The 24849-nt window shown below is 44.4% G+C and overlaps 1 long non-coding RNA gene across 1 annotated transcript in view; it reads right to left on the bottom strand.

Annotated features, from left to right (window-relative positions):
• Positions 1-24849, bottom strand: part of LOC118539489 (uncharacterized) — a 79688-nt gene that overhangs the window by 16942 nt on the left and 37897 nt on the right. Inside the window, exons 2-3 of the long non-coding RNA XR_013443359.1 lie at positions 2578-2728; positions 227-287 (exon numbers count right to left, since the gene is read on the bottom strand). This is a non-coding gene — a long non-coding RNA (uncharacterized LOC118539489). The remainder of the gene's footprint in view (positions 1-226; positions 288-2577; positions 2729-24849) is intronic.

Raw genomic sequence — 24849 nt, 5'->3', positions numbered from 1 at the left:
ATTCCTAGCAGCGTTTTTCACAACAGCCAAATGTGAAACAACTCAAATGTCCATGGATTGATGAGTGGATAAACAAAATGTGGTCTATATGTACAATGAATTATCATTCAGCCAGAAAAAGGAAGGCAATTCAGACACATGTTACAACATGGATGGACCTTGAAGACATCATGCTAAGTGAAACAAGCCAGACACAAAAGAATAGATGTTATATGATTCTACTTACCTAAGGTCCCTAGAATAGTCAAATTGACAGCAACAGAAAGTAGAAGAGATGTTACGAGGAGCTGGAAAAGTGGAAAATAGGGAATTGTTTAATGGCTATAGAGTTTCACTTTGGGATGATGAAAAGTATTGGAGACAACAACGTGAATGGATTTTATGTCACTGAACTATACACTTAAAAATGGTTAGAATGGGGCGCCTGGGTGGCTCAGTTGGTTAAGCGACTGCCTTTGGCTCAGGTCATGATCCTGGAGTCCCGGGATCGAGTCCCGCATCAGGCTCCCTGCTCGGCAGGGAGTCTGCTTCTCCCTCTGACCTTCCCCCTTCTCATGTGCTCTCTCTCTCTCTCACTCTCTCAAATAAATGAATAAATAAAATCTTTAAAAAAAAAAATGGTTAGAATGGTAAGTTTTATGTTTTGTATGTTTTATCACAATTAAAAAAAAAAAAGGGAAGGGGCACCTGGGTGGCTCAGTCGGTTAAGCGACTGCCTTCGGCTCAGGTCATGATCCTGGAGTCCCGGGATCGAGTCCCGCATCGGGCTCCCTCCTCAGCGGGGAGTCTGCTTCTCCCTCTGACCCTCCTCCCTCTCGTGCTCTCTGTCCCTCATTCTCTCTCTTGCAAATAAATAAATAAAATCTTTAAAAAAAAAAAAAAAAAAAGGGAAGGAAATATGTTTGTGCTCTTCACTGCCCCCAGATCCTTTTTTAAAGAAAGGCTTCTGGTATCATTGCTAAGGGAGGCAATGGTTAGTGACCAAACTAGCCAATGGAGTGCCGATAAATATTCATCAACGGGCTTTCCAACAACAGAGTATCTGTATGCAAATATGTGTACAGAAGTTCGTTATAAATTTTACTGATATAAAGGATGTGAATCACGTGATTTACAAATAATAAAATATACAAATTCTTGGGGCGCCTGGGTGGCTCAGTCGTTAAGCGTCTGTCTTCGGCTCAGGTCATGATCCCAGGGTCCTGGGATCGAGCCCCGCATCAGGCTCCCTGCTCGGCGGGGAGCCTGCTTCTCCCTCTCCCACTCCCCCTGCTTGTGTTCCCTCTCTCGCTGTCTATCTCTCTGTCAAATAAATAAATAAAATCTTTAAAAATATATATATATATACAAACTCTTGTGTGTCGATGATTTCTCAATAAAACTGATTTTCATGAAATGATTTCATTGACTTTGGCTGAACTCTTGTATCCACAGCCAACAGTGTTGCAATTGATGAACAAATATCGTTCTGACATGAATATTGGTTAATATTTTAATTTACTTTAATGAGTAAGACAAAAATGAAACAATAAAGACATAGGTGAGAACATCACTCATCAATGATGTAAGCAATTTTTTTTGATGAATTGGATGATAGTTTTTGTACTGTGTTTTTTGTGTTTTTTTAGGTTCCCCACCCAACGTGGGGTTTGAACCCTGGGGTCAAGAGTCACATGCTGTACCAACTAAGCCGGCCAAGCACCCCTTCCCTCCCTTCTGATCTAGCATAGCGGGAACTTAGGCTTCACAGGGGCCATAGGAATCCATGTCTGTCAAAGAAGTATGGGGAAATCTACTGCAGGCTCAGCCTTCTAGGCATTTTCTTTCTAGTCTTCTGATGCTCAGTACAGCTATTTAATGAACTCAACAATCAGAAAAGAAGGAGAAACTCTACTGGATGTATTTTAAGTGGGAGTCTTGGGGTGGCTGCCCATTAAGTGGGATTTCATTGGTGAGAAAAGCATACCACAGAAGGAACTGGTGGGAAAACTTAATAAGCCCTGTGATAAAATAAGGCAATAAAAATAGTGCAAATTTCTAGAGGCCTAAGAAAATATTTTTATTTTTATGTATTCATTTTTTTAAGTAAACCCTACACCCAACGTGGGACTGCTACTCACAGCCCCGGGATCAAGAGTCACATGCTCCACTGACTGAGCCAGCCAGGCGCCCCAGAAAATATTAAAAAACAAAAACAAAAAACTCAGTGACATCTGGTCATCAAATATTATGTAATTCATGGACCCTTTTAAAGAGGAAAAAAAATTGTTACAGACTTAATTCAAAAGAAAAATAATTCTCATGGACCCTCAATATTGCCTTGAATGATTTTTATTATGTTTTTTAAAGAGTACATAAAGCCCGTATGCTTATAACCCTCATATAATTGTAAAAATAAATGTCCTAAAATACAAACAAAACCACAAAAATCAACAATATTTTAATGAACAACACTAATGTAATGAGCAACATTAATCTAATGTGATGAATGATATTCTTGAAAACAAGTTGCCACTGTTGGGGTTTAACTGGTTTGTTGACAAAAATTAATTAATCAATCGGTGAATAAATATTGACTTCATCAGTGCCATCAGCGGGCAAATTATGGCATGACTGATCCTCCCAGCCCCACCAGCTCTTCACTGCTACATAAACATCAGGGAGTGCAAAGTACTATCTCTCATAGAAGGAATGGTTTCTTCTCTCTTATATTTTCCCACACTTGTCACTATTCATAAACAAAAGAAGAAAAAGCAAGGAGATCATATTCACCACATAGTTCACAAACGTATCTGGTATTTAATTTTACAGTATTAAAGGTTGCCTGGGGAACAATTTTTTCTTGCTTTGTTTTCCGATAACTGATTTTATACTCGCTTGAGACCCCATTCCTGCCCAGCAACGAGAAATGCCTTCCCAAGCCAGTCCCTCCAAGGGGAAAACAGTTTCTGACGGTCCTCCTGGAGAGAAACCTGTCTCTCATTGCCATTCCCCCACAGGCCGCGCCCTCCAGCCTGCCGTACGCAGAAGCCACCCTGGGACTCCGTAGTAGGGGGCAGAGCTGACGTCCACTCGCGCTCTGCTCTCTCTTGTCTGCAAGGCCCGTTGCCCCTCGGACCGCCTGGACTATGATGTGCTTTCCCGCTGGCCCCGGGGCTGCCCTGGCACCCGGACCCCCGTCTTGCCCTGGGGTCTTCTCTGCCAGCAAGAGCTCTGTGCTTCCCCCCCCATCCCCGGCTCCATACTCCCGCTGAACCACAGCCAGTTTCTTCCTCAGTCGGAGGGCTTTGTTCTCTGTGGCTTGGGTGGTTATGTGGAAAGGCAGGGGCTGGGAGGAGGCGTCCCACTCTATGCACCACAGAAACCGGGGAGGGGCTTCTTCGGACCGGGCGTGTGACTTTGTGCTGCGTATTAGCACTACCGCGAATTCCAGCAAATTCTGTGGACCTTCAAGGGGAGCAGATTTTGCCACCCCCAAGATATGCCTCTTTGGTGTACTGATCATCTTAAGCTGATTGTTTTTGTTTTTCAAGATTTACTTACTTACTTGCGAGAGGGTGGGGGAGGGGCAGAGGGCGAAGGAAAGAGTCTTAAGCAGACTCCCCATGAGCCGGAGCCCAACGCTGGCTGGGTCTCACGACCCTGAGATCACAACCTGAGCTGAAATCAAGAGTTGATTGCTTAACCGACTGCACCACCCAGGCCCCCTTAAGCTGATTATTTTTTTTAAGAAACTGCAAACACAGGTGAAGCTTTGAAAACTGAGAAGTTACCCTCTTGTAGGAAACCTTCACATTTATAAGAGAAATCTCCATTTGTAAGGGTGTCTCAACCTGGAAGAGGAGGGTGTCTAGATCTCTAGGAATCTGTTACCAATGGAGAATGCTAGGAATTACATCTGCATAACAACCTTACCTTTGTTTATTGTGCTTCTCCTGGTCACCTCCCAAAACTGCCTACCCCCCAACCTCTTTTGTCTTAGGCTGAGATGGTGTTTAAGGTTATTTGCTTTGGCCATTTGGGGGAGTTCTGTTTTCTCGGGCCTCTCCCCTTGTACACAGGAGGTATACCTATTATTAAACTGTCTTGTGTTTTCCTCCTGTTACTCTCTCTCAGGTCAATTTAATTACTAGACCAGCCATAGGGTCTAGAAGGGAAGAAGTAAAACTTTTCCACACCTACAGCCCCCAGGACAAACCAGCACCTCGACCACTCCCTGAGCACAGACGTAACTGTTTCATTGGTGACAGATGCAGCTCAGGGGAGACTCTCATCTATAGGCACTATTAATCACTGAAGCTAACAAGAATCAACATAGAATGGCTAAGACCAGCCATCTGCAGAAGCAAAGCACTTCAAATAGAGCTGTAAACAGGAGCCTGCAGCTCCGCCAAATATAATCAGGAGACAAGAGCCCCTCTCAAGCCGATCAAGAGACCGGAGGGCCTCTACCCTGTGGGCCATTGCATCCTTAGGACTGGAACCTTTTTCAAAGGTGCCTGGGTGGCTCAGTCAGTTAAGCATCTGACTCTTGATCTCAGCTCGGGTCTTGATCTCAGGTTTGTGAGTTCAAGCTCTGCTTTGGGCTCCACACTGGACATGGAGGCTACTTGAAAAAAAAAAAAAGTTAAAAAAAATAACCTATTTTATCACATTGTGACTGACAGCCTGACGAAAGGGTGGTGTGCTCTGTATGGATGCTAGCATCTAGGAGAGGGAGCCAAAGAGTAAATATTTGTCAGTGTTTATCCTGTGCTGCAAATACTGTATGTTTGACAGGTCACTCACTGGATAAAATAAAAGCCAACATTTACAGGACACTTGCTTTATGTGCCAGGCCAGAGGTAATCTTTATATCCACTCAGTTAATCCTGACAAACACATAATGAGGTAGGTTTATCCATCAGTCTTTTGTGAGTTTGATTACTGGGAATCAGTCTCCTTTGGGACTGGTTTGCTCTGAGGGATCTGATGATACTGAATATCTGGACTTGCAAAGCTAAGAGTCTGGAACATAGTGACCCCGCCAACATACAACTACCCCGAGGGTGCCAGGCTGAAACAGATGGCTGGACTCTCTTCAATCATCTTGTTACAAAAGAGATCATCTGTTCCAGCCCTCGGTTGACCTGGGAAGCTTATCAAAGTCATGTTTTTGTTGCAAGATGCTAGACTCCAAATATGCACAGCCCAGATTGGAACAGACATGTGACATGGAGTTCAAATGGGCCAGTCTGCGGAAACTGGAACTGTTTTCATCCTACATGCTTTACTTCAAGGACTCGTAAACAGAAACAAGAATGCATTCCACTAAAGACAGGTGACATGTCTGGAATGGCTTTTAGGGGACAAAAGTGGGCACAGAGCGGGGAACGCATTGGCGAGGATTCTAACTGCCGGGAAAGGAGAGGAACCCCCGCTCCCAAAAGGCATCTTGATAGAAGATTTAAAACCTGAATCATTGACATTATAGTCTTACTACAACATGTAAATATCTAAAAGGAGGGAATTATAATTATTCTGACATTATGCAGCTTCCAGCCTAATGTCAGTCTGAACTGATCACTCTAAGACAAGTGACTGCCCTGTGGCATGGGGAACACCCATCCGCTGCCCTCACATAATCTAAACCAGCAGGGCTGGGGAAGACTGGTACGCTGTTATTACACCAAGATGAAAGCGGCTGGCAAAGTGTGTCTGGTTTGGTAATTAGACCCCTCATTACAGCTCTCAAAAGTAAAGCCAGACCCAACAACTTTCTTTGATAGTAAAATATTCCTACCTTCTTCCAGACATGGATACTGATCTAAGCAGTGTATGTTGATAGTAACAAAAGTATAAACATGTATATGTATAAAATATGTATAAAGTAATGTATTGAAGATCAGAGAAAACTTATTAAACAGTATATACCTATGATCTGAAAGACAGTGAGACAGCCTCAAATATGTACATATGGATGATGAATGGGGGACCCATAATGCATCAATATGGACTCCATGGAGATGTGGGGAGAAAGGAAAAGGAGGGGCGCCTGGGTGGCTCAGTTGGTTGAGCATCCAACTCTTGGTTTCGGCTTGGGTCATGATCTTGGGGTTGCGGGATCAACCCCTCGTCAGGCTCAGCACTCAGTGCGGAGTCTGCTTGAGATTCCCTCTCCATTTGCTCCTCCCCATGCTCTCTCTCTCTCTCTCGAATAAATAAATAAAATCTTAAAAATAAAATCTAAAAAAAGGAAGGAAGAATATTTTGTAAATCTTAAATATATATTTATATTTATACATATTTCATTAATTTTTTAAAATACTGCTTGTACATATTATATATACATATATATTATATGATGGATATTATATATAATATGTATGTATATATGTATGTATATTATATATAATATATTCACATTTTATTTATACATATATATTTTAATACTCCTTTTTCTTCCTATCCATGTCTCCTTAAAGTCCAGGATGATGGGGGTGCCTGGGTGGCTCAGTCGTTAAGCGTCTGCCTTTGGCTCAGGTCATGATCCCAGGGTCCGGGATCGAGCCCCGCATCGGGCTCCCTGCTCCGTGGGAAGCCTGCTTCTCCCTCTCCCACTTCCCCTGCTTGTGTTCCCTCTCTCACTGTGTCTCTCTCTGTCAAATAAATAAATAAAATCTTAAAAAAAACCCAACTCCATGATGATGCAGTATCCTGGGTCCCCATTCATTCATGCCTCCACTTCCTCCTATTCTTCCACAATCAGATAAGGGAGATAAGATTGGGAACAATGGGCATCGTATTTGTGATATTTTAGTGTAAGGATGTGGGGAGTGGTCCAGGAGGGCAGCTGTTCCCAAGACTGTGTCTCTACACACAGGGACAGAATAGTTTCAATGATTCCAACTATCTCTTTCTTCTTCTTTTTTTTTTTATTTAAAACAACAAAAAAATTTTTCTGAAGTAAACTCTACCCCCAATGTGGGGCTCGAACTCACAACTTGGACATCAAGAATTGCATGTTCTACCAAATAAGCCAGCCAGGTGCCCCTCCAATTGTCTTCTTTTTCTTTTTCTTTCCTTCTTTCTTTTTTTTAAAGATTTTATTTATTTATTTATTTATTTATTTGAGAGAGAGAGAGAGAGAGAGAGAGAGCACAAATGGGAGGGGGGGAGAGGCAGAGAGAGAAGCAGACTCCCTATTGGCCAGGGAGCTCGATGCGGGGCTCAATGACCTGAGCCAAAGGCAGACACTTAACCAACTGAGTCACTCAGGCGTCCCCACCAATTGTCTTTTTCAATCAAACCAAGCATGGTGATCGGTCCGCACCCCAGTGAGATCAGAACATCTAATCCTTACAGGTCTCCATGGCTGTGTGCACAGAAAACATTGATCAGTCTGACCAAAAGCTACAGCCAGAATAATTCTCAGAATTTTCCTGTTGCAAATTTCTAAGAGACAGTTTCAGAAGGGTGGCAGTGATAAACTGAATGAAATATGTATAGGCTGAAAATGTTTTTAAAAAAATTTTTTGGAAAAATTTTATTTATTTATTTGACAGAGAGAGAGAAAGACAGTGAGAGAGGGAACACAAGCAGGGGGAGTGGGAGAGGGAGAGGCAGGCTCCCCGCTGAGCAGGGAACCCGACGCAGGGCTCGATCCCAGGACCCTGAGATCATGACCGGAGCCGAAGGCAGACACTTAACGACTGAGCCCCCCAGGTGCTCCGTTTTTTAAAATTTTACAATTTTTTTTTTACTGATTATTAAAGTAATGCAGCTCATTGTAGAAAATATAAGAAAGCATACAGAGAAAAAAAAAAAGAAGAATCGCCAATTACCCTTCTCCCACCGTGGCTGTGAACACTGTTTCAACCTAAGAGGTGGAGCTTAACTGCATCTTCCGCGATCAACAAATGTCCTCCCGTATTCTGGTGTCTGCCCCTCATTCCAAGAGCTTCTAGTCTGCAATCCCAAAGCCAATGACACTTCCTAGGGCAGCCTTAGTCGTGGACAGAATTGGGAGCCCCTGTAAAGTGAATGTTCAGGGTCCCCAAGGGGGCTGGTGCCCAGAAATATTCTGTTCCATCCAATCTGCTCCCCAAAACCAGAACTCAGGAAACAGCACTTGTGAATTCACGGTAAAAGTTGGCTAAATGTAAATACCCATTGCCTTAAACTCATTCATGCTAAAATGCGAATAAGGACTGTTAGATGTGTCTACAAGGAGAAAGAGGGACGCCCAGCTCTCCAGGCCTCCGTGTGAGGAAGCGGGGTGCCACGAAAGACCGCCAGTCAGCAATGAGCCCTTTTCAAGTCCGGCAGCCCCACTTGTTGGTGAGTCTTTTAAAGCCTAAACAGGCCCTATTTAACTTTGAACACAGCTATTCTTTGAGCAAAAGCCCCCTAAGTGGCACGTGTCTCCCACTGCAATGGCGCTCAGGGACCTCTGTCGCGTGGGAAAGTAGGGCTGGCGCCAAAGTCAAGTCGCAGACATCCTTTCGCATCTACCTTCTTCCCTTTTGAAAACGACCTCTCTCTCTCACATCTCCTAACTGTTAAAATTCATTTAGAATAGCAGGGAGCCTATCAGGCCAAGTTGTCCAGTTTCACATGAGAATTTCTCATCGTTCCCCAGCACACAATCTTTCACAGCTTGTCTCCATGTCGGAATTACCCAGGGCTCTGAGGTCGCTGAACCCCAAATTGATTAAATCCTTTGAATTGGCTTGGAGAAAGGGTTGTCCTGTGTATTTATTAAATAAAATTATCTAGTGTCTTTCGGATTCTTTTACAATGAACTAATTCCCTTGTTTCCTGGGAATTCTCTGATAATCCAAAACTTCTGGCACATTTTACATGAGACTTTTCTAGGTTCTTCTTCCTTAGAAACAGGAAGTTGACAAAAAGTCCCAAACATTTATTTTAGTTCCCAAAATTGGGATGGATGTCCCCGGGTTCTAAAAATAGGAAAAGCCCTTCAACATTGAATTTTGTCTTTACCAAAATGTTCAATAGATTTAAAGTTAGTCTGAAATTTATCCACGACCCCCCTGGTTGGGTTTGGAGGCATCTTTACAGTCATAAATATTCTTGGCTCTGAAAATACTACACCTGGAAAATTACTTTATTTCCATTCCTGGACAGAATAAATGATTATAATAACAACAAATATCATTGATGACGATGGCATGCTTTTCATTGAACCATTCTATTCTCTCTTTCATAACAGGAATTGCTCTATTATCTCATTTATGGGTCCTATCCAATGTGTTGCCTGTTTGCTTTTAATAACTTATTGAGGTGAAATTCTTATACAATTAAAGTGTTTTCAAGGGAACTGTTTCAAAGTGAACAATTCAGAGGCATTTACCCCATTCACGGTGTTGTGCAACCACCATCTCTATCCAGTTCCAAAACATTTCCAGCATTGCAAAGCAAAACCCTGGGCGCATGAAGCAATTTCTCCCGGTTCCTTCCTCCCCCCAGCCCCCGGCAAACCTCCCCCCTATCTGTGTTCTGTCACTATGTGCTTATCTATTCTGGATCTTTCATGTAAACGAAACCATACACTATGTAGTCTTTTGTCTGGCGTCTTTTGCTTAGCATCCTGGTTTGGAGGCTCATCCACAGTGTAGCTTATGTCAGAACTTCATTTCTTTTTATGGCTGAGTAATTTTGTATTGTATGTGCATATAACAGTTTGTTTATCCATCGATGGATATTTGGACTAGTCTTACCTTTTAGCTATTATGAAGAGTCTTACTATGAGCATGTTCGTACAGGTGCTTGTTTAAATTCCCGTTTCAATCATTTTGCGTACATCCCTAAAAGTAAAATTGCTGGATCATAGGGTAATTCTATGTTTAACTTTTTGAAGATCTGCCAAACTGCCTTCCACAGTGGCTATACCATTTTACATTCCTACTAGCAACATATGAGGGTTCCAATTTTTCAACATCCTTGCCAACAATTTTTCTTTCTTTCTTTTTTTTAATTATTGTTATATGGGGTGCCTGTCCGGTTCAGTCAGTGGAGCATGCAACTTTTGATCTCTGGGTGGTGGGTTTGAGCCCCACATTGGGTGTGGAGATTACTCAAAAATGAAATCTTTTTAAACATAATATAAAAAAATAAAATTATTGTTATAGCTATCCTACTGTCATTGCCTGTTTTTCTAAATAAAGTTTTATTGGAACATAGCCATGTCCATTCCTTTACATGGTTATGATGCTTTTGCTACCATGGCAGAGACTGTATGGCCCGTAAACCGAAAGTATTTACTACGTGGCCCTTTAAGAAAAAGTTTTCTGTACTCTAGTTTGGACAATTAGCCCTTCTTTTTAATTTGACATTTTATTTGACAGCTCCCCAAAATAAGACCAAATAGCATTGTGACCTTGAATGAGTTAGCTTATTTCTAGTCTTAAAGTTCCTTATCTGTAAAAAGATATAGTAGGACTCGATTTCCAAGTTCTCTTTTGGAACTTTATAATACTCTGAAAAACTATGGTATTTCCAAGATGGGCAATTAATTTGCAGTTTATACTTTACGTAGTCAGTAACTTGCTCGGCTTTGTTCTGGCTTAAATTAATGGTTTCCTCCATAATTCTCTTTGATCTATTCATCACACAAGCATAGGACAGTAGCCAATTCCCAGCTCATGCTGTTCTTTCTCTGTACCAAGTTGCAGTGATTTGGTGGGATTGTCTAGGAAGGTAAGGACACAGGAGCAAGTGAAAACTCCTGGCTTCTCTAGCAAGGAGAAAAGAAATACCGTCAAAACCAAATGGCATCATTCATGGTTTCTTACATACACAGCTGTGCCAGTTTAAGACCAAGGCTTCTTTCTCTGGCCTCTCAACCTGGGGTGGGGAGCCAGGAAGAAAATTAAAAGAGATGGAGTGAGGAAGAGAGAGACAGAACAGACTAGTTCATGGTATGTGAAATGCATGGTCAAGGAATGCTGACGTTGGGCACCTCATATTAATAACCTAGTCACCCCCTTAGAAGGCTGTAAGGATGAACAAGATACTTAGCAGGCCCCTCGATCTGCCAAGAGTTGGGTGTGGATGAGACCCCAGGGAATATTGTAGCCCAGCCCCTCAGTTTCAAAATGAAGAAATAGAAATGCAATGCCTGGCCCATATTCACGGGGGGGAACTGGCTGCAGAACATGGATAAGCCCCAGGTGCCCTGACTCCAGTCCAGGGAAAGGAGGTACCCGCGCCAACGAAAAGGCTGATGGGACGAAATGTGTAGCGCGGCCAGGAAGTAAGGGGGGTGTTCTGCTGGTCGGACCCTGCTGACACGAGAATAAATGTTGCCTGTTGTGGTCAGGAACGATGAACCTGGTCCCCAGAGAGCTGTAAAACATACCTGGGCATTTCTTACCCTTGGGTCTCTAAGACGGTTTGCATGAAGCCCCACCATGAATGGAGCACTGTTTTAAGGTTTACTCCTCAACAAGCTGATGTATAATTGGTGAACAAACTATCAACCCTCTGGAGAGGGCTCAGAAGGTGTGTGTCCATCTCTCCACACAAGGAACCAGGTGTTCTTGGCCAAGCATCACTGGTGCCCCAGCTTGGCCTCGTATGACTCAGTTGAACCAAGTTCTATCATCAGCAAGTCCTGCCCATGTATCCCCTGGGGTCCCGCCCGTGCCAGAGTTGGGGTGACTGCTACTTGATGTGAAACTCTTATTATTGTTGTGGAACAATCTCTAGCTCTGAAATTGCTCAAAGTTCATTTTTTCCCCAGCTCTACTGAGGTACAATTGACAAAAATTGCGTATATTTAGGTTGTATAACATGATTTTTTTAATGTGTACGATGTGGTTTAATATATGTGTCCATTGTGAAAAGATTACCACAATGAAGTTAATGAATCTATCCACACCTCAAATAGTTACCCTTTTTTTTTTCAGACTTCATTTTTCAAACCCAGGGCCACCGGCTCCCTAGTTCATGCGTCCTGAATCTCTTGCTTGTCCCACCCTTCGTCCTCCCCACACTTTGGCACAGGCTGTTTCCTTTGCTGGAAGGCACAGGTTCTAGATTTCCGCCAACTTCTACAAATCCCTCAGGACTCAAGTCCCATACCACCTCCTCCAGGAAGTCTTCCCTGACCTCATCGTTTCCCCATCTCACTTTTACCACAGCATGGATCATACCCTAACATGCTTTCCTGTTCACTTGTCCTCCTTCAGAGAGAGTCAGCAAGTCTCTGGAGGACAGACGCTGGCCCTTCTACCTCTGCCTGCCTCACGTTTAGTTCCCTAGCGACTTGCAGCAGGCACTCCACGAGGGAAGGGATGATGAATGAGTGATCGCGGGGTGTCCGCCTTTCCCTCTGAGCACCCTCCCTGCTGAGGCTCTGGAAGGGGACTTCCCTCATGGGTGCTCTTTGGCAGAGGGCAGGCTTTTGTCCCAGGACCCTGGGATCATGATCTGAGCTGAAGGCAGACACTCAACCGACTGAGCCACCCAGGCGCCCCTTGGCCTGAGTTTTCATAGTCGCCTCAATAACTTCTCTTCCATTCTCCCTCTGTCACTGGTAGCAGAGGGGATGGGGCCCCCAGAGATGACCTGGGGAGACAGCCTCTTGACTGCCCCTCTTCCATAGCATCTGAACGTAACTCCAGAACTAATCCAGCCCCATGGCTCCCCTCCTTAAAGTCTCCCTGGCTCCCGGCCCCAGGAGTCTGCAAGCCCTCCCCACGTTCCCGCACAGCCACGGTCCTCCCCAGACGCCCGATGCCACATGCCCACTAGAAGTCCCGCGCTCTTTCCTGACTCTGGGCCTCCTATGTGTGGTTGTCTCTATTTTGCCCTGCCTTGAGCCCCTTCGGACTCCTCCCCAGCTCCAAATTCACCTTCTCCGTGGATCTTTCCCCAGTCCTCCCACAGACTGAGCCCCCCCTCCTCTTACCACCAGTCTGACATCTGGCAGCACCCCATTACCTTCTCCCCAGTTACATGTGAACTCCCCGAGGGCTGGTCCGGACTTTACTCACCTCTGGAGCCCTGACAACTAACACACTGTGAGCAAGAGAATTGCCCTTCACATGGGTGTCTAAGCCAACTGGGTCCTCTGGTCTTCCCTAAGCCGGCATTACTGCTGTGGAGGTTAAGGGAGCAAAGGGGCCAGACGGGAGCCGAGCTGTGTGCTCTTCTTGGTTGGAAGCCCAGCACAATCATAGGGAATACCTCCCTATGCCAGCCGAGAGTCAGCTACGTATCTGCTAATTTAGCGTGCAAAACGTCCGCATGGCAAGCCCAGCCAGACCGGGCCTGGGTCCTGTTAGCTGGGAGGGGTGAGCGGGGCAGCTCGGATGACAGTGGCGGCTGGGCGGGAGGGGAGGGCAGCGCCTGGTGATGGAGGCACCACTTGGCGGAATTACCACACTCCTGGCCCTGCTGGCTGCGGGGCAGCTACCGCCGAGCAGGAGCCCGGTCTCATTCTGGCAGGACACGTTAGTCTCCCCTTCCTGGCCAACACCTTCTGGGAAGCATCACGGTGTAATGGAAGAGACAGGCTTCAGAGCTGCGGAGACTTGAGACCAAATCCCAGCTTAGCCACTGCTAGCTGTGTGATCTCAAGCAAGTTACTTAACCTCTCTGATCTTCAGACTCCTCTTCTAAAAAAAAATAGAAATTAAAAAAACCTTATTTCACAGGATTATTTATTCCTAGAGAAAATAGTTTTTGAGTGCTCATTTGTATCATATCTAGTCAATGGGAATAGGTAAGTCTTTAAATATTAGTTTCTTTTCTTTCTTCTATTTATTCCCTAGTCAAAGGCCAGAATCCTTAGAGAAATCCCCTTCATTCTTTCTTTCCTCCAGTGCCCATTATATTTCCTCCAAGGAAAGATCATCTGATAATAATAATAGTAACACCTAACACTTGTCAGGTACTTACTATGTGCTGGGCACTATTTAAAGTACTTACATATATTTACTAATTTAATGCTCCTAACACAAAGAGATTGGAATTTTACAAGTAAGGGAAAGGAGGCACAGAGAGCTAAGGAATTTGTCAAGGTCACCTAGCTAGCAGATAATGAAGCTGGGATTTGAACCTAAGCACCCCAATTCCAGCCCCTACTTGGAGTCACTGTGTTAGAGATCATAGAGTTCAGTCTGGAGGATACCATGCTGTCTCCCTCCCCAATCCCTTCTTTTCTCTTCTCTCTTCTTCTCAGCTGAAGAAACTGAAGGTCACTTTGGGCAGGGTTAGGTGACAGGCTCAAAGTTACACAACTACTTATGGCATTTGTCCTGAGCCCCATTTCTGTGCCCTTCCTCTGACATTGGGCAACACTAGACACTCAGTAGGAAGGCAAATGGCTGAAACTAGTAACTATTTTGAGTAAATCATTTGTATGACTTTATCCTTCTAGTTGTAACAATCATTCAAAGGTATCCGATCTGATGGTAAAAAAAAAAAAAATATTTCCATTAGATACCATAATATTTGTTTTCGTTTAATTAATACCAATCTGAAATGCATTCTTTGTTTTTGCTAGTGTTTCAATTTCTGCCCCCATAAATATTTGTGCTGTTGTCTTAGTTTCGATTAGCTTTTGCTGTTTTCCTTGGACTGGGTTGTTCCGATGGGATGGGAGTGCACTATTTACAGTCATCTTCGAAGCTTTGCATCCCAAAACCACAGTAACCACAGCTCTGAGATGACATCGATGTACAGTCAAAACAAGCCTGGGGCGCCCCATGAGCTCAGCAATGCTGTGTCTCAGCACCAGGGTGACCCTGAAGCTCAAGACACCCAGAGGCAGCCATCACAAGGAGCAACATCAGGAACAAACCCGCCAGTGAATATCTTCATGAACTTTGCTCTTGGATTGACTGAGGTCACCACAATCCAGAACTGAAGTCTAGGGAAGAATGCTTTCTTGTGTCAAGGGGGTCCATGACCCAGGAGATAAGAGTCAGTAGGTGGCCTGGAGAAATTGGAGCATAAGTTTACAGAGGTTGCTGTGGGTGATAAGAACCTCGTAGGAAGAAAACTTAGCAGACAGAAGAATTTTCCAGCTCCCCTGTATGAATCCGTGAATTCTGAGTTTTGATTTCTTCATCTGTAAAATGGGAATAATAATACTTATCTTGCTTATCCCCCAGGGACCAAATGAGGAAATTAAGCAAATGAGATCAATTTGCAAACTGTAAAGTGCTCTGGAAATATGATCAATTATACTATCCCTATTCTGTAATGTTTATAATAAAGGAAGTGGCATTTCCCCAGAACAGTATATATAGTATATAACAGTGATTTCCAATAAAATGCACCAGGAAAAAAAAAAAACGATACAATTCTCATGAGAAATATCTATTTGCATTTTCAAACCTAGGAAAAGAGAGACAGCTTGGCAAACATATTAACAACAACAAAACACAGCAACGTGGTGCTGGACGGGGACTTCCCATGGGCACCAGCCCTAACAGTCCCAGACACACGAGGAGGGGGAGGCCAGTGAAATGGGCACCACGGAAGAGCCAACTCCTTTGTGTGCACAAGGCAGGACCAGACAGAGTCACAGGGCTCCTGCCCCAGGGTAAGGGGAGCTCAATGTCAAGGCAATGTTAGAGCTTGCTACGGACTAAATTGTGTCCCCCAAATGCGTATGTTGAAGCCCTGACCCTCAATGTGGCAATATTTGGAAATAAGGTCTTTGGGAGGTAATTAAGGTTAAATGAGGGCATAAGGATGGAGTCCTAATCCACTAGGACTGGCGGCTTCATAAAAAGAGCTATCCGCCTCCTTCCACGCCAACTCCCCAACCCCCCTCGGCCCCCTCCCTCTCCCTCAGAGGAAAGGCCACACGAGGACAAAGCAGTCATCTGCAAACAAGGAAGAGAGTTGTCACCAGAACTCGAACCCTGCTGGAACTTTCATCTGGACTTCCAGCCTCCAGAACTGTAAGAAAATAAATTTCACTCAGTCTGTGATGTTTCATTATGGCAGCCCCAGAAGCCTGGGGCGATGACAATGTCTTCATTTTTGTTTTAAAACTAAAAAGAAAAATCAAGTTTTTCTTTAAAATACATTAATCTTGGGGTGCCTGGGTGGCTCAGTTGGTTGAGCGTCTGCCTTTGGCTTGGGTCGTGATCTTGGGGTCCTGGGATTGAGCCCCGCATCAGGCTCCCTGCTAGGCGGGGAGTCTGCTTCTCCCTCTCCCTTTGCCCCCCCGCCCCCCGCTTGTGCTCTCTCACTCTCTCAAATAAATAAAATCTTAAGAAAAATTTAAAATACATTAACCTCTGCAATTTCTACCTATATACTCAATAAAAATGAGAAAAACACAATTCCAGTGGAAAAGTCTTACTGGGTACCCTTTCATCTCAAGGTGATCACTAGAGAAGAAGTGAGAATTCACAGTAGTCTGCCCACCCAATTCTCCTCAGAATCAGTCTGCTCTTTTAAAAGTTCACAAAATCAGGGGCACCTGGCTGGCTCAGTTGGAGGAGCGTGGGGCTCTTGACCTCGGGGTCATGAGTTCGAGCATCACATTGTGTGTAGAGATGACTTAAGTAAAAATTTTTTAAAAACCAAAACATTAAAAAGTTCACAAAATCAGGGGATGCCAGGGTTGCAGAGGACCTTACGTGGTACTGGTCTAGCCCTGTACCAAAGTTTCAATTTCATTCCCACAGTGGACAGACTGAAAACTCACCATTGGATTCTGACCACCTGAGATCATACCCTGGCTCTCTCGTTTCTTGGCTGTGGAACTCTGAAAAACTTGAAAAATCTCCAAATCCCAGTCTTCTCATCTATAAAACGGGAATAATAATCATAACAGCCTCCAGCTCAGGCCTGTTGTAAAGAAGAAACAAAGTAGTGTCTGGCACCCAGTAAGGGCGCAGTTGATGTTAACTTCTCACTCTCCATCTCAGAAAAGTCAGCCCCAGGATACAGAAGACTGTGATGGAACTAAAGCTGCAGACCGCCCATCGCAGAGTCAACCCCACTCCTCTCCGCCCGCCAGTTAGCTATCTACGGATCTGTAGAGCCAATTAACAGAGAAGCAGAGTGAAGGGAGGAAAAGTATTAGAAGAGAATGAACAGAATTAATTTAATGACGTCCCATTCAGGAAATCCTTTAGCTCCAGACAAGGGAAGCATTGTCTACATGACACAGAAAGGGATTATTTGTGCAAATGTGCTTGCTGCTCCCCGCAATGAGCCTGGCACCCCTGCTCCAGTATGGTGGGAAGGGATGTCAACAGAGGCGGACATGGTGCAGGCCCCTTCCCACCTTGGAGAATGGGTGACCTTGGAGGGTGCAGAGGACGCACCCTAGGCCACAGAGCAAAAATACGGCCCAGCTTCCCCAAGCACCAATTTTATGAAGCAAAATGCAAACATCTGCCTGAATTGTAAGGCAATATCTAATATCTGAAAGAACTTTCTGGCATGCCGTATTGTGTCCGGTTCTGCCTCCAGTTCCACAGGGGCTGTGACCTGGGCTTTGCCGGGGAGTCCGGGGCTCCCCTGGCCCTGCCATGCCAGCAGGCTCGAAGAGGCTGCTTCCTTCTCTCCACAGAGTGAGCTTTGTCACACTGGACAGCCTCGGCCCCTCCTCCCTGAGGACACACCTTGCACACCTCCCTCTGGCCCGGGGAGTCAAGCCCACGTTTCTTTAACTTTTCACAAGGCCCCGAAGCCATTCATTCATTCATTTATTTAACAGAGAGAGCCCAAGCAGGGGGAGCGGGAGAGGGAGAAGCTTCCACGCTGAGCAGGGAGCCCCGTGGAGGACTCGATCCGAGGACCCCCAGGATCATGACCTAAGCCGAAGGCAGATGCTTTACCGACTGAGCCACCCAGGCACCCCTCCCCACAGCCTTTTAAACCTTTGATATCCCGTGGCTGCCCGCACACCTCGTTCCCTCCACCCCTCAGCAACCCCCCCTTCTCCATCAGGCCTTCCCTGTTCTTCCCGGGCTCCCCGCCCCCCTGCAAAACCTTGGCTGTCTGAGAATTCATTAGCAATCCCCTCCAGGGCAAAGCTTTCCCTCCCCGCCCCTCTACCCCCACCCCCTGCCCTGCAGGTGCTCAGAACGCCCAGCGAGGTGCGCATACCCTCAGCACCTAACTACCAAGATTCACTGGCTGCTCAACGATTTTGCTCTCATTCACTTTTCCAGTTTGCCGAGAAAGTTTGACGAGGTTTGCACCGCTCTTTTAAAATGAAATCTCAGCAGATTTCATTTCCAAACAATTAAAACAGGAAGTGAAATTCTCAAGTGCGCTCCACTGTGACAAAAGTCACATTACGAAACCCAAGTGTCCTCGTCTGCTAGGTGGCTCCCGCGTCGGGGGCAGCGCGACTTGCCGGGGCTCCCGCAGTCGACATTCCCCTGAAATTCACTGAAAGAGGCTCTCACCGCGTCTATTTCACTCGCGGCGGGGCAAAACGGCTGAGGGTTTTGCGTGCCAAAGAAAGCCCCTGTCGACGCTGAGTCAGATCGTGGGAAGAAGGGGCTGCAGCGAGCCAGGCGGGAGGCCAGCGGCAGCTTAGAAGACACAAAAGTGTTTCCTTTATTGGGGGAAGAAAAAAAAAACAGTTTTGTGGAGGAAGTTTCGTGTCCCCAGGCGAGTTCTGACTGCACTAAAATAGCTGAGCTAAGCTCTGCCAGCTTCTTCCAGAAAGAGGGAGAAGAGAGGTGGCTGTCTTCCCCGCACACCAGGGCAGAGTGAACTGACCCCAGTGAGTTCCGTTCGCCTTATAAATAACACACCAGCCGCCACTCACGCTCATCCCAAGGAATCCAGCAAAACCAGACTTGCTGTCAGGACATCACCTATTCTCAAGTGCTTCTGGTTTTGTCTGATCGTGTTCATGTCTTTACTTTGTTGTTTTGTTTTTCCCACAAACGGAAGTGAACAGTCGTCAATAAACAAATGAACCGAGGAAAAGAAATCACCAGCCAGGCTGGGAGCACAGGCGTGTGCCGGGGCCAGCAAGCAGAGCGAGGCTGAGACCGAGCTTGTTTTCTCTGGTTCTTACAAATAGGCTCATGTTTTGTGCCGCCCCAAACTCCGTAACGGCTCGTTCATTATATTGCTGTCGTTTGCTTTGTCATCCATCCGTTCAGGGGCCATTGCATGGAAAGTCACCTACTAACACCACGTTAATGGTTCTTAGACTGTAGAGCTTCAGTCACCCCAGGACTTACTAAAATGCAGACGCGGGACCAGAATCCCAGGGTTTCAAGTTTCGGATTGTGTAGCAAGGGGGTGGGGCGCTGGAATTTGCATTTCTTAACCACTCCCAGGTGCTGCCCAGGTTACCAGCGCTAGGAGCAGTCTAAGAAGCCCTGCCTGAATATATCCACCATCAAATCCCTAGAAGGCCCAGAACTTCGGTGATGCTCAATAATTACTCATTCAACTGAACTGAAGCCACTCTGAAACAATCCTGGACTCCCTGAGATAACAGGCCGGGTTGTGCAAATATTTACACGTTGTCTCTCTTGAGACAGACACAACTGTGCAAGAACAACTTTATAGAGCATAGTGCTCTCATTGTACGGCAGATATTAGGTCCAGAACAGTGTAATTCGCGGCTGACTTAGTGGTGAGTTCACTTAGGTGTGGACATCCTGGGAATTATTAAGAAAAATAGAAAAATTACTTTCTCACTTTTACCACCTGCCCCTGCAGGCACCTCCTTCTTCTCCTTCATCCCCCCTCCCCTCTCCCCCTTTCCCCACCCTCCCCCCTTCCCCACCCTCCCCTCCTTCTCCACCCCCCTCCACTCTCCCCCTTCTCCACCCTCCCCCTTCTCCTCTCTGCCCCCTTCTCCACCCGCCCCACTTCTCCACCCTCCCTCCTTCCCCCCTCCACCCTTCTCCACCCACCTCCCCCTTCTCCATCCTCCCCTCCTTCTCCGCTCTCCCTCCTTCTCCTCCCTCCCGGCTTTTCCTCCATCTCTACAAGGCTATCAGTGAATATTTGTACAAATACTTTGAGTTCTTTGGAAGAGAGAAACTGTATTGTTGCCAAATGAAATAATTTCTCTCTGTTCTTCTTTAAGAAGGTAGACTGGGCAATACTATATATATATATATATATATATATATATATATATATATATATATATATGGAACCTCCCCTAAATTTGTCTTCTTTATAACATCTTGTGTATCATCAAACTTTAGGGTAAACAGAAAGCCTCACTTTTTTTATGACCTTGAAGTCTATAGTCAAAGGTGATTTGTGCAGTGGGTTTACTAGTTGGCTATTTTATAAAATACTTTTAAATTTATAATGGTGGTTTATTTTCTATAAACAGTGTCATATCAAATATCCTCTTGTGTTCTTGAGTTTTCTCACTATTACCAAGTTATTTTATTGCTACTCATCAAGTGGCAAACCTGGAGAAATGTAAATTATATGGGTTTATAATTTATTTTTTTTTTAACTTTTTTTTTTTTTTTTTGAGAGAGAGAATGAGAGAGAGCAAGCACATGAGAGGGGGGAGGGTCATAGGGAGAAGCAGGCTCCCTGCTGAGCAGGGAGCCCGATGCGGGACTCGATCCAGGGACTTCAGGATCATGACCTGAGCTGAAGGCAGTCGCTTAACCAACTGAGCCACCCAGGCGCCCCTGGGCTTATAATTTAGCTTTCGTCCCATCTTGGTTATTTTGCAAAGAGAGAAAGTAACTTTATAATTCTTACAATTTAAAAAATACGCATCAGCCATTAACTTACTTGTATTTCAGATTACCATTCCAGGTAAAAATTAAATGCACATTCTAAGTGCAATATGTCTCTCATATATCAGTCTGGTTCTTTTTTTTATAGTGTTTTGGTACATTTTTAAAAAAGATTTTACTTATTTTAGAGCGAGAGCACTCAAGCAGGGAGAGGAGCAGAGGGGAAGGAGAGAGAGAGAGAATCTCCAGCAGACCCCACATTGAGAGCCCGACTCGGGGCTTGATCTCATGGCCCCGAGATCATGACCTGAGCCCAAACCAAGAGTTGGACATTTAACTGACTAAGCCACCCAGGAGCCCCTTGGTAACTTTTTTAAAGCTTTCTTTTCATTAATCTTTAGAAGATGAACACCATATATAAGCATATGGCTGGGGGTAGTTATAAGGGCACCTAATGAAATGTCTAGTAGCAGATCTTTTTAATATACCTCTGTATCAAAATCACAAATAACACATTTAACAACAGGAGCTCCAAATTTTAACTCTAGCTTTGGCAGGGAGTCTGCTTCTCTCTCCCCTTTCCCCCTACTCCTTCTCTCTCTTGCTCACTCTCTTTCCTGCTCAGATACATAAATACAATCTTTGTAAATAAATAAATAAATAAATAAATAAATAAATAAATAAAATCACCTTGTTCAAAACTATTAACTCTTTGTTGATGTTTTTTCTCCCTGATCCGTAAATTTCTGAAAGAATGACTTTTAAATCTCCCATTCTGACCATAGCAATTGTCAGTTTCCTCACGTGATTCTGATCCTTTTTCACTTCGTCAATGTCAAGGCTGTGTTGCTAGGCCCTGGCATCAGGTTTCCAAAATACAAGCAACGGGAAATTGACTTTGGCCCATTGGAAGACCTGAAACACTGGGCTCAGTGCTACCCAGCTGCACAGCAAGCCACAGAAGCCACTCGAGGAAGTTGCAAATATCACAGTATCTCTGCAAAGCTATGGATGCTGCTTTCCAGTGAGCAGCTTCCAGCCGTTGGAACATGACCAACAGAGCCAAAATGCTGCCCAGGAACTCCGTCTTGTTGGAGACCCCAGCCTGCTGGAGAAATTCCATGGTCTCTGCTTTTCCATGTCACTAGCTCTTAAATGGAGGGAGGCAAAGGTATGTCCATTAGCAGAGCCTAGATCACATGGCTTGCCTTGGGGACCACGACGCTGGGAAAATGACAGTGGGGTATTTTGAGCTTCTATAGGAGGAGGTAGAGAATCCTTCAAAATGAGAAGTGGGTGAGGATTCTAGGCAGGATAAATGTCTACTCCAGCTACATATCAATTCCTGATTATTCTATCTTCTTGATATGTTTGGTTGGTCCTTGACTTGCATATTTTTGCTGTGAGATAGTACCTTCCTGACCTGCCTTTTTTCATGCGCCCTGCAGGGCTAACGTTGGCCAGGGAAAGATTAGAGCTGGCCTTCACAATATTGGACAGGAGCCCCTATCCTGAAGTCTCTCCCTGGCCTGGATCCCCAATCCATCTTGCTTTGTTTCAAGCCCAGCCAGGGGAAAGGGCTTTCCTTCAGGGAGGAGTGCTTTTTTGTTTCCTTCTAGACTTCCCACATCTGGCTGCTTGCAGGCGAGTCCAGCCCATCTCCTAGAAGACAGACACTCCTGACAACGAGTGTACCAGCTCTTGCCGGGGCCAGCGTTCCTTAAAGGGAAGGAATCTACCTACAGGCCACTTCTTGGGTTTCCCTAAGAGCCCAAACTTGGCCTGGTGGGAGCAGGAAGTCCATTTCTGAGAGAAGTGAACAGAAAAGGGGAAAAAGAACTTTGATTTGGCTTTGGGGCTGAAATCTACTTATACCAAGTATAATCCAAGTACATAGAAAAAAAAAAAAACTATCACCTACTTAAGACATACAAAAATTTGGAGGAAAATATAGCCAACACTGTACATCCAGTCTCTCAGCCTAAGAAATAAGGCAGCACAGCCTCAACTGAAGCCCTTTGTAGCCCTCACGGTCCCACCCTCGTCCCGCCCCAGACGTGACCGCCATCTTACACATTTTTTATCATTTCTGTGTGTGTTTTAAGATTTGATATGGATGATAGCATACATATGCATTGTTCTGCAACTTGTTTTTTCACCCAACATTATGTTTGGGGGATTAATCCATGTTGACAAATGTAACTCTGTTTCCTTCATCTTAATGGCAATATAGCACTGTTTTGTATAAATACATCATGATTTTTTTTTTTTAATTTTATTTATTTATTTGACAGAGAGAGACACAGCGAGAGAGGGAACACAAGCAGGGGGAGTGGGAGAGGGAGAAGCAGGCTTCCCGCCGAGCAGGGAGCGGGATGCGGGGCTCGATCCCAGGACCCTGGGATCATGACCTGAGCCGAAGGCAGACGCTTAACGACTGAGCCACCCAGGCGCCCCAATACATCATGATTTTTAAAATTCTCCTGTTGATGGCCATTTCAGCGGTTTCCAATATTTTGCTATTATAGGCTATGCTGTCAAAATAGTCTTGCTCCTATTTCCTCATGCACGTGTAGAAAAAAAAATCCCAGGAAATAAATTACTAAGTTTTGGTTTGAGGGCATACACATCTTTAATTCTTTTTTTTTTTTTAAGTAGTCTCCACACTGAGCGTAGAGCCCAATGCTGGTCTTGAACTCACAACCCTGAGGTCAAGACCTGAGCTGAGATCAAGAGTTAGATGCTTAACCAACTGAGCCACCCAGGCGCCCCTGCACATCTTTAATTTTACAAGTTAGAACTCAGTTGCTTTAGTGGTTGTACCTATTTATTTATTTATTTAAAAGTGTATTTCTTTATTTACTTAAGCAATCTTTATGCCCAATGTGGGGCTCGAACTAATGACCCCAAGATCAACAGTCACATGTTCCTCCAACTGAGCCAACCAGGCACCCTAGTTGTACCAATTTATACTCTCATGGTAGTTTGTTTCCGTAGCTCCATGTGGTACCCAACATCTGTAATTGTCAGCCTGCTTTATTTTTTTCCAATCTAGCAAATGTGAAGTGTTATCTCGCTGTGGTTTTAATCTGCATTTCTCTGATCACTGGTGAGTTGAGCATCTTTGCATGTATTTGTCATTCTGTTTCTCTTTGTATTTCTCTTTCCCGAATTACCTGTTCATATCATTTGCCCATTTTCTACTGGTGCTTTTATGTTTCTTCATTGATTTGTAGAAATTCTTTACATATTTTGGATAATCCTTTGTTAATTATAGGCATCACAAACAGCCTCTTCTAGTCTGGTTTATTATTTCACTTAATTTATAATGTCTTTTGATAGGCCAAAGGGTTTTTTGTTTTGTTTTGTTTTTCAAAGATTTTATTTATTTATTTATTTATTTATTTATTTATTTATTTATTTGAGAGAGCACACACATGCACAAGTTGAAGGGGAGGAGCAAAGGAAGAGGGAGAAGCAGACTCCCTGACCTGGAGCTCAATTCCAGGACCCTGAGATCATGACCTGCGCCAAAGGAAGGTGCTTTATCAACTGAGCCACCCAGGCACCCCCAAAGGTTTTTTTAATGTAGTCAAATATGTAAGAAATTTGGAATAAGCGTGAAAGATTGCTGGATGTTCTCAATAAAAAAATCATGCATTGTTTAGAGCACATTTTTCCAGGTTGTTGGATTTTAGTCGCTCACTGTTTTGAGCTATTTTACAACTTTCAAGTTGCAAATACCGATAACAATGCAAAATAATTCTTGTCTCCCGACATGAAGATAAATTCTGTCTGGTGGCGGTTCGACTGACTCCTTCTGCCCCACCCCCTTAATCCCTCTCCTCCAACCTGCCTGTGGAAATTTATTTCAACATGCATTTATTCCCTATAGATTTGTGGTTCTCTGCTTTCTCATTTTAACAGTTGTAACATCTGCCTGGTTCCCTCATTAATAATGAAGTAAATAAAATCTTTAATATGTATTGATTTTATACCTGTATGATTTTACCTTTTCTGAAAATGTCCTTTAACAAACATATTAATCTTTTCCTTTGCTTTGTGTTTTTGAGTCTTAAGTTATTCTCTCCCCCAACCTTATCAAGATATTTTCACCTATATTCCTTTAGGCTATTAAAGTTTTACCCTTATTATTTAAGCTCTCAGCAATAGATTTTTA

Source organism: Halichoerus grypus, chromosome 13 (genome assembly GCF_964656455.1).
Source record: "Halichoerus grypus chromosome 13, mHalGry1.hap1.1, whole genome shotgun sequence".
In the NCBI taxonomy this organism is placed as follows: Eukaryota; Metazoa; Chordata; class Mammalia; order Carnivora; family Phocidae; genus Halichoerus; species Halichoerus grypus.
Note: the sequence above shows the minus strand (reverse complement) of the source record. Positions and strands in the feature narration are given on the sequence as shown.